Consider the following 7,960-nt stretch of genomic DNA (forward strand, 5'->3'; position numbering starts at 1 on the left):
ATGTAGCGACCGAGCTTTGGCTCGAGCTCGGTCGTTACGTAGCGACCGAGCGGGACGATCGGTCGGTCGCTACGTAGCGACCGAGCGGGACGATCGCTCGGTCGCTACGTAGCGACCGAGCTTTGGCTCGAGCTCGGTCGCTACATAGCGACCGAGCGGGACGAGCGCTCGGTCGCTACGTAGCGACCGAGCGAGGCTTAGGTTTGGTTGCTGCATAGCGATCGGACGGCGTGTATGCGTGGTGACCGAGCTTGGTTTGTTCGGTTTGAATCCCAAAGGATACTTCTTCGTAAAAACTTCATATTGGTTATTTTTACGAAAATTACATCTCCTCTTTTACTATCTCTTTTGGAAATACGATCTCCGAGGATTTTCGGGTGGTAATTCCGTGGTAACCGTTTTTGACCCCAACAGGGATGGTTGGAACCGTCAGTACGTGTTCGTTAAGATTCATGAGCCTGTGGGTTACCTTACGTCTTGGCGTACCGTGGGTGAGCTTTTCTTCTAAGTTTTGAATTTTACCATACTTTTGGGGACCTGATTGTTGGGGTCAAAAACGGTTGCGACGAAGTTAACATTCAAAACGTCAAAAGAAGAAAGTAAGAATTGTTCTACGACAAATACTTTTTCGGAAAAGATTTGTTCTTACGAAGAGCTTTGCGGAAGAAACACGAGACATCGGAGAAAAGCCCGAATAAGGTCGCACGGTCGCTACATGGCGACCGAGCTCACGTCCCGCTCGGTCTCTACATAGCGACCGGGCTCAAGCCAAGCTCGGTCGCTACGTAACGACCAAGCGTGCATCCTGCTCGGTTCCTACGTAGCGACCGAGCTCTTCCGAAACATCGATACGATGCGAATCCGTGCACTCTCGTCTACCCTTTGATGCTATCTCCCGAAGATCGTTGCAAACCCATTTCGTGTTTTCCGTCATTGGAAGTCATCAATCAAACTTTACGATAAAAACCGCTAAAAGTTTGTTTTATTGAAAAAAGTCGTAATTAACGCTTTAAGTCAAAAGATGGCCCAAACGGATTTAAGACATGACTCGAAGCCCATTTTACGATTTCTTAACCAGCAGCCCGTATACCGTAGGACGGTTTACGCTTGGTTCGCAAGGAAAGATAAATGTCAAATTTCCGCGGATAAATACAAAATTTTGAAGATAATTACAAAGATCGGGAAAATGGAATATCTCCATTTTTAGGCTATGACGGCTTAAGGGCAGAAGGGGAAAAGCGTAAACCAACCTAAGAGCGAGTATATAAGGAGTCCAAGGAGAGAGGCATGGGGGGAGAACTTTTTGGACAGAAAACTTAGTACTTAGAGCAATTAGGCAACTTTCTGTTTTTGTTATTTCGAGCTGCGAATCAATTAGGTTTAGCATTCTTAGGGTTACTAGAACTAGGAATCTTGCCGACAGCTCTCGAGCCCAGGCTTATACCTTGTTGTAAACGCTCATACGCAAATTCGGAATAAGACTTCTCTTTGCTCTCTTTTTACGATTTTTATACTTTGTCGTTGTTATCTCGTGTTCTGATTGCTTAGCGTTTGGTATTAGCAGATATCCGGGACCTCTGGGAAATTAGTGTTCTCCTAATTTCCTAATTTAAACAGAAATTGACAGTGCAAATTTCGGTTCCCACAGTTTGGCGCTAGAAGAAGGGGGGGGTACGGATCAATCTAACCCGCAAAAGCCACTCAATGATCAGGAAAGATATGCAAGACTCGACGTGCGTGAACGTCATCTCGTTCAAGGGGGGAGAAACGGTCGATCATGCCAAACCTTGTAACGACCTCCTTGTTATCGAGCTAACGATTCGAGATATCGATGTCGCTAGGGTGCTAATCGACACCGGAAATTCGGTTGATATCATCTTCAAAGATACTCTCGAAAAAATGGAGATCGATCAGTCCAAAATCGTAAAACATCCTAGCCCACTGTTGGGACTATCAGGAGAAACCACCATTGCCTACGGATCGATTAATCTCGCAGTCAAAGCTGGGACCGTGACAAGAGTCACAGAGTTTCTAGTCGTTGACCGTCCCGCATCTTACAACGTTATCATGGGAACGCCACAATCCCCTCAACGTACCACCTTTGCCTCAAATTCCCAACCTCAAACGGAATCGAGGTAATATGGGAAAATCCAAGAGTATCGCAGGTGTGTTTCGCCGCAGAACAAAAACGAAAAATACCAGACCTTGAAACCACTCCTAGAAAAGTGGAGAAAAAGGTCTCTGACAAAAATTCGCGAAGTCAAGATCTATAGTGTGTTGGCTAACCAGCAAACGACACACAAAGATGATTGGCTGACCACCAAATCAACAAGCCGGTTCAAACCGATGAACTAGCTAAAAACTCTCCCTCTCACTCAGAGAAAAGAAGAATAGAAAATAAACAACAAAAAAACTGAAACTGCTTTTATTCATCAAAGGGACTACATATTTATAGTGTTTTGTAGTCAAAGACAATTAAAGAAAATGTGGGAAAACAATGCATACAAAATACAAATTTGACTAGATCTAGTCAAAGCACGGAAATTGGAGAAGACTATATCTGGTCAAGGCACGGAAAATGGAGAAGACTAGATCTGGTAAAGGCACGGAAAATGGAGGAGACTAGAGCACGCGTACTGCTCGGTCGCTACGTAGACACCAAGCTCGGAACCAAGCTTGGTCACTACGTAGTGACCGAGCACATGCACGTTTCGATCATTACGAAGCGTTCGAGCTTTCTCAAAACGTCAATACGACGCGAATCCATGCATTCTCGTCTACTCTTTTATGCTATCTCCCGAAGACCATAGCTGAACAATTTCATGTTTCTCGTCACTCGAAGTCATCGATCATACTTTACGGTAAAAACCGCAGAAAGTTTGTTTTTATCAATGAAACCGTAATAAACGATTCGAGTCAAAAGACGGCCCAGAGAGACCTAAGACGCGACTCGAAGCCCACTTACGATTTCTTAACCTATAGCCCGTAAGCCGTATGAAGCTTTATGTTTGGTTCACAAGGAAAGATAAATGTCAAGTTTCCCCGGATAAATATGAAGTTTTCGAATATAATTACAAAGATCGGGAAAAATAGAATATCTCCATTTTTAAACTATGACGGCTTAAGGGCAGAAGAGGAAAAGCGTAAACCGACCTAGGAGCGAGTATATAAGGAGTCCTAGGCGAGAGGCAGGAGGGAGACTTTGACACAGCAAACTTAGCACCTTGGAGCAATTTTAGGCAATTTTCCGTTTTTGTTATTCGAGCTGCGACTCAATTAGGTTTTTGCCGTCTTATGGGTTTTAGAACTAGGAATCTCGCCGACAATTCTCATTGCCCAGGCACTTACCTTGTCGTAAACGCTCGAACGCAGATTCGAAATAAGACATAGCCAGAATTCAGAACGCGACTGACACTGCTCGACCTCCATCAATCGACAGACGCCAACCACAATCGATCGACAGCAGTCGACCCCCATCGATCGGCATACACCATCACACATTGATCGATAACCGCATGAGAGCATCGATCATTACCAATCCGCCACGCCCACATACGAAGAAGTCTCAACCAGATTTCCACACCATAGAAGAGATAGATCAGCTGGTAGAAGGGATCTATAGAGCTCTGGAAACCATAGAGGGGAGGCTTGATGGGGTGATGTGATGACATCTATTTCCCAATGGATCTTAGAATTAGTGCTTTGACCTCCAAGGTTGAAGCTATACAAGGGGAGTTGGTGGAGATCCAGAGTTACATTGCCTGTCGACCAGAAGCAGCGCTATCGATCGACAGATGCACCAACAAATCGATCGACATTCACAATCAAACATCGATCGACAGTGATAAAAACTGAGGCCGGCTAGTACCAAGGATGACATCGGACATGTCCAACACACCTTACCATAGAGAGGAGATCTCAGCTGACACTTACGCCACACTTACCAGACATCAGTCCACCTTCAGAGTCTTGGTGAAAGATTGGAGAAGATTGAATTTACAACAGCAGCAATGAAAGATAAATGGCGCAAAGGGGATGAAGCAATGAGAGACTTCACTGGTACATGGTTCAACAAGTGTAAAGAAGAGATGGATACTTTTTTTCCAGCAAGTCCCAGCTCTCAACATTACTAGCCAAAACACCTCCAAAGTCAAGCTAAATGACTATAACAAAGCATTGAGTGGGAGGCAACCCACTATTAGGTAATATTTCTTATGTTTTTAATATACTATTTATGTTGGTTTTTAATTATTGCACGTCATATAAAAAAAAAGAGAGAAGATACGAGGAGACGATTGCCATCTCAATCGACCGACGTGAACCTATCGACATCACTTTACCTGCATCGACCGATAACAACATCCTTACATCAGTCGACATTCATTCCGGTATGGTATATCGTTTTTAGTTGATACATTGAGTCCTTATGATTAATTTCTAACCATAGTTCCGACTGAATTTACACTAGGGACAGTGTAGTTTATTATTGATATTTATTTACTTATTAGTCTTATTAAAATGTTTTCAAATTAAGTTATTATTGAGTCAAGAAGGGGATTACGAACTTTAAGATTTTGCTAGATATCTAACCACTCTTTAGCATCATTCTAGACTTACTGATTGCAGATAGTACTAAAGATACTAAAGTGGATCAACCTGTCAACTATCCACTCTTGCTAAGATTGTTTTGAAGGAACCAAAACGGACCTCCAACAGTAAAATTGACACAACTGCTTTTCTTGGGGCTTGGTATGCATGGGATCGGATTCTTCAAACAAGTTTGGAAGGTAAAGCCTTGTGTATATAGATTTATCACCCTTTCTCTCTCTATTTTTGAAATATAGATAAAAAAAGAAAAAAAAATTATTATATATTTATTATTATAATAGAGATTTATTAGGAAGGAATTCGAACAAGTCTGACTTGGTGGCTACAACCATTAAGGCTTGCTTCATAAGAATTTCATAGGTAAAAGATTAGAACATCAATTGGTGGTTACAACCATTAAGGCTTCCTTCACAAATAATCCTAGGATATATGTCAAAAAGAAGTGAACAGGACTTGGTGGCAACCACCATTAAGGCTTGATTCATGGAAGCATGTCCAATCTTGGTCAATGATTTTGCATATAAGCAGATTTTGACCAAGAGAGAAGATAGGAACTAATGTTTACCTGTAGGTCCAGACAATTGTTTGAGAATCCTTGCATCATGTGATCGATACTCCCACGGTAAAGTCTTCACTTTTACTTTATGCTAAGAAGTGAGGTTGGTAGAGGGGAATGAAAGAAAAGATTTGCTAAGTTGTTGGCTAGATGAATTTGGTTGCTAAGCTAGGATCTTGTATAAGGTGGTTTTGTGATTAGGATTTCTTAGATGTGGATTGCAATATTGTAGAGGTGATGATTCTAAGTTTTAAATCATGTGAGTCTCTGCTGTTTTAAAACCTCTTTCAGAGAGACTGCCTAGTTTATAGGCGGTTTTATCAAAGGGTAAGTTTGGGGGAGTCGATAGACTATGGATTTAACTCATTTTCATCCATAGTTTATAGGCGGTTTTATTAATAATTATTATATTATAGTCTATTTATTATATTTATAAGAACATGAGTGTTTTGGAGATAAGTGACGATTTTGGAGCATTTTGGAGATATTTGGAGCAAGCATCCGAGATGACTATCGAGAATCGACAATCGTTCGATATTGGAGAGGAATAATCGATCGATACCGCATGACTTGGTATCGATCGACAATGAAGCGTGCAGAAAACCCGTTTGGTCACGTCGGACTTGAAGCCCAAGACTTCACCATTTTACAAGATTACCCCTGACGAGTTTTGCCCTAATTGTATGAGTTTTGCCGCCATGTTAGAGGCAAAGTGTGCTTTCATTGTTTTACTATTTTCACATCAAAGTTTTTTAGGATTTTTATAATTTCGAGAGAAGATCCAAAGTTATAATTTGTGATTGGAACTCCATTGATATCTATTTACTATTCTAATGAAGTTTTTATACTTAACCGCATTTATGAATTGCTTAGCCATGTATGAGTAGTTCCATTGTTAGATTTAGGGTTTAAATAGGTTAGGAGGAATTATCCCCAACTATAGATTGCTGTGTTGTGATATTCATCTTTAGGATTGTTCATTAATGCATGTATCTAGTTTAGCTACCTAGAACATGCCCTTGGATTGATTGATAAACGCGAAAGCTTTATTCTCATCATGAAAACAGTCTAATAGAACTATGTTTCTTGCTATGAGCAAGGCGAGAGCTGATCTAGTAAGCTCAGTCAACATTCATTCAACCTGCGCATAAAATTTGACTAGAGCGCGTCGATCGATATCAAACTTGAATAATCGATCAACGGTGCAAAAGGTGTATCGATCGATATCCCAGTAGATCAATCGATCGACTCTTTCCATTGATCAATATAACGAGAGTTGAGATTATAGATGTAGTTAATAGACAAGTCAATACATGCGAAAGCTGATTGACTAGTTGATCAAAGTAGTTGAGCTTTACATTATCATGCATGCAACTCATTAGGCATCTATAGGATTATAATCTCAAATTTCCTGAATAAAAACCCAAGTCGAACTATTTCCTTTTTAAGCACCAAAATCCCAAACCTGATATTAAACAAACACTTGTTCAATATAAAACTGCAATTTATATTTAAAACTCTAAAAACAATCTTACTTAACAAATCATATTAGAAATCCTTAGGTTCCCTAGCTCCCTGTGAATTTGATCCCTAAGTACTACAGTCCTTAGGGCAATTTGAGTGGTATCACTACAATGAGGGAGATAACCAGGGCGTCGTGGTGAGGAGTGAGGACTTTCTCGTGCTCCTTGGCTGTGAAACTTATTTCGTCCGTCCCTAGGAGCAGGCATTTTGGCTTGGCTGCTTCTAGGCTGTGCTTGGCGTTCTAGGTGCTTTTCTTCGCGGCTTCATGACTTATGCCGTTGACTTCCGAACCGCCCTAGATGACATAGATCACTCGGTCCTGTCGCAGTGGCGAGATGGGAGCAGCTTCAGTGGGCTTACGCGTTGTATCCCTACTGATATCTCTGCTTTCAAGAGAGGCATGCTCCTCGACAGAGACCTCTACAAGGAGCTGACCAAATATCAGTGCAAAACCATGGAAGACTTCCTATCTCGAGCCTGGCCGCAGGTAAAATGGGAAGACGTCGCCAGTCGTGCTAAAACGCAAAAAAAGCAAGATCCCAAGACGATCAGACCAGACCAAACTGAGCAAGACGAGAAATCCTCTCAAATACCAGCTAGGGACTCCGGAAATCAAAACCGGGCAGGTACTTGAACCGGCCGATCGAGAAGGCAAAAGGGATGGCAGTGTCCATGTGGGCAAACATCTCTCACCTCTCCGTCTCAAGGCCGGAGCTGGTCTGATGGGCCAGCAGGTTAAGTGGCCTCAGAAGATGAAAGCCCCCGACTCTTTCCGGAACCCTAGTTTCTGGTGCGACTCCCACCGATACCACGGTCACAAAACGGAGGACTGCGTCACACTAAAGATCAAGGTCAACGAGCTGCTTAGGAAGGGACACCTCAGGGAGTTCCTTTCCGAGAAGTCGAAGAGCCATCTAAGCAAGAAGACAACGGGTAAGCCCACTGAAGCTGCTCCCATCTCGCCACCGCGACAGGACTGAGTGATCCATGTCATTGTGGGCGGTTTGGAAATCAGCGGCATAGCCATGCAGCTGCGAAGAAAAGCCACTGGAACGCCAAGCACGGCCTAGAGGCAGCCAAGCCAAAATGCCTGCTCCTAGGATCAGACGAGATAAGCTTCACGGCCAAGGAGCAGGAGAAAGTTCTCACTCCGCACCACGATGCCCTGGTTATTTCGCTCACTATAGCGAACTGCATGGTAAAAAGGATACTGGTAGATAATGGAAGCTCCGGCAACATCATCTTCCAGGCCGCGTACAACGATCTGGGGCA

At 42.7% G+C, this 7,960-nt stretch overlaps 1 long non-coding RNA gene across 1 annotated transcript; it reads left to right on the top strand.

The window, feature by feature from the left end:
• The first annotated feature begins 237 nt into the window (after positions 1-237).
• On the top strand, positions 238-7,534 carry LOC117128464. The gene is made up of 2 exons (XR_004451762.1): positions 238-707; positions 833-7,534. It is a non-coding gene; the product is annotated as an uncharacterized LOC117128464 (long non-coding RNA).
• Positions 7,535-7,960: the final 426 nt, after the last annotated feature.

Source organism: Brassica rapa, chromosome A09 (genome assembly GCF_000309985.2).
Source record: "Brassica rapa cultivar Chiifu-401-42 chromosome A09, CAAS_Brap_v3.01, whole genome shotgun sequence".
NCBI classification, from domain to species: Eukaryota; Viridiplantae; Streptophyta; class Magnoliopsida; order Brassicales; family Brassicaceae; genus Brassica; species Brassica rapa.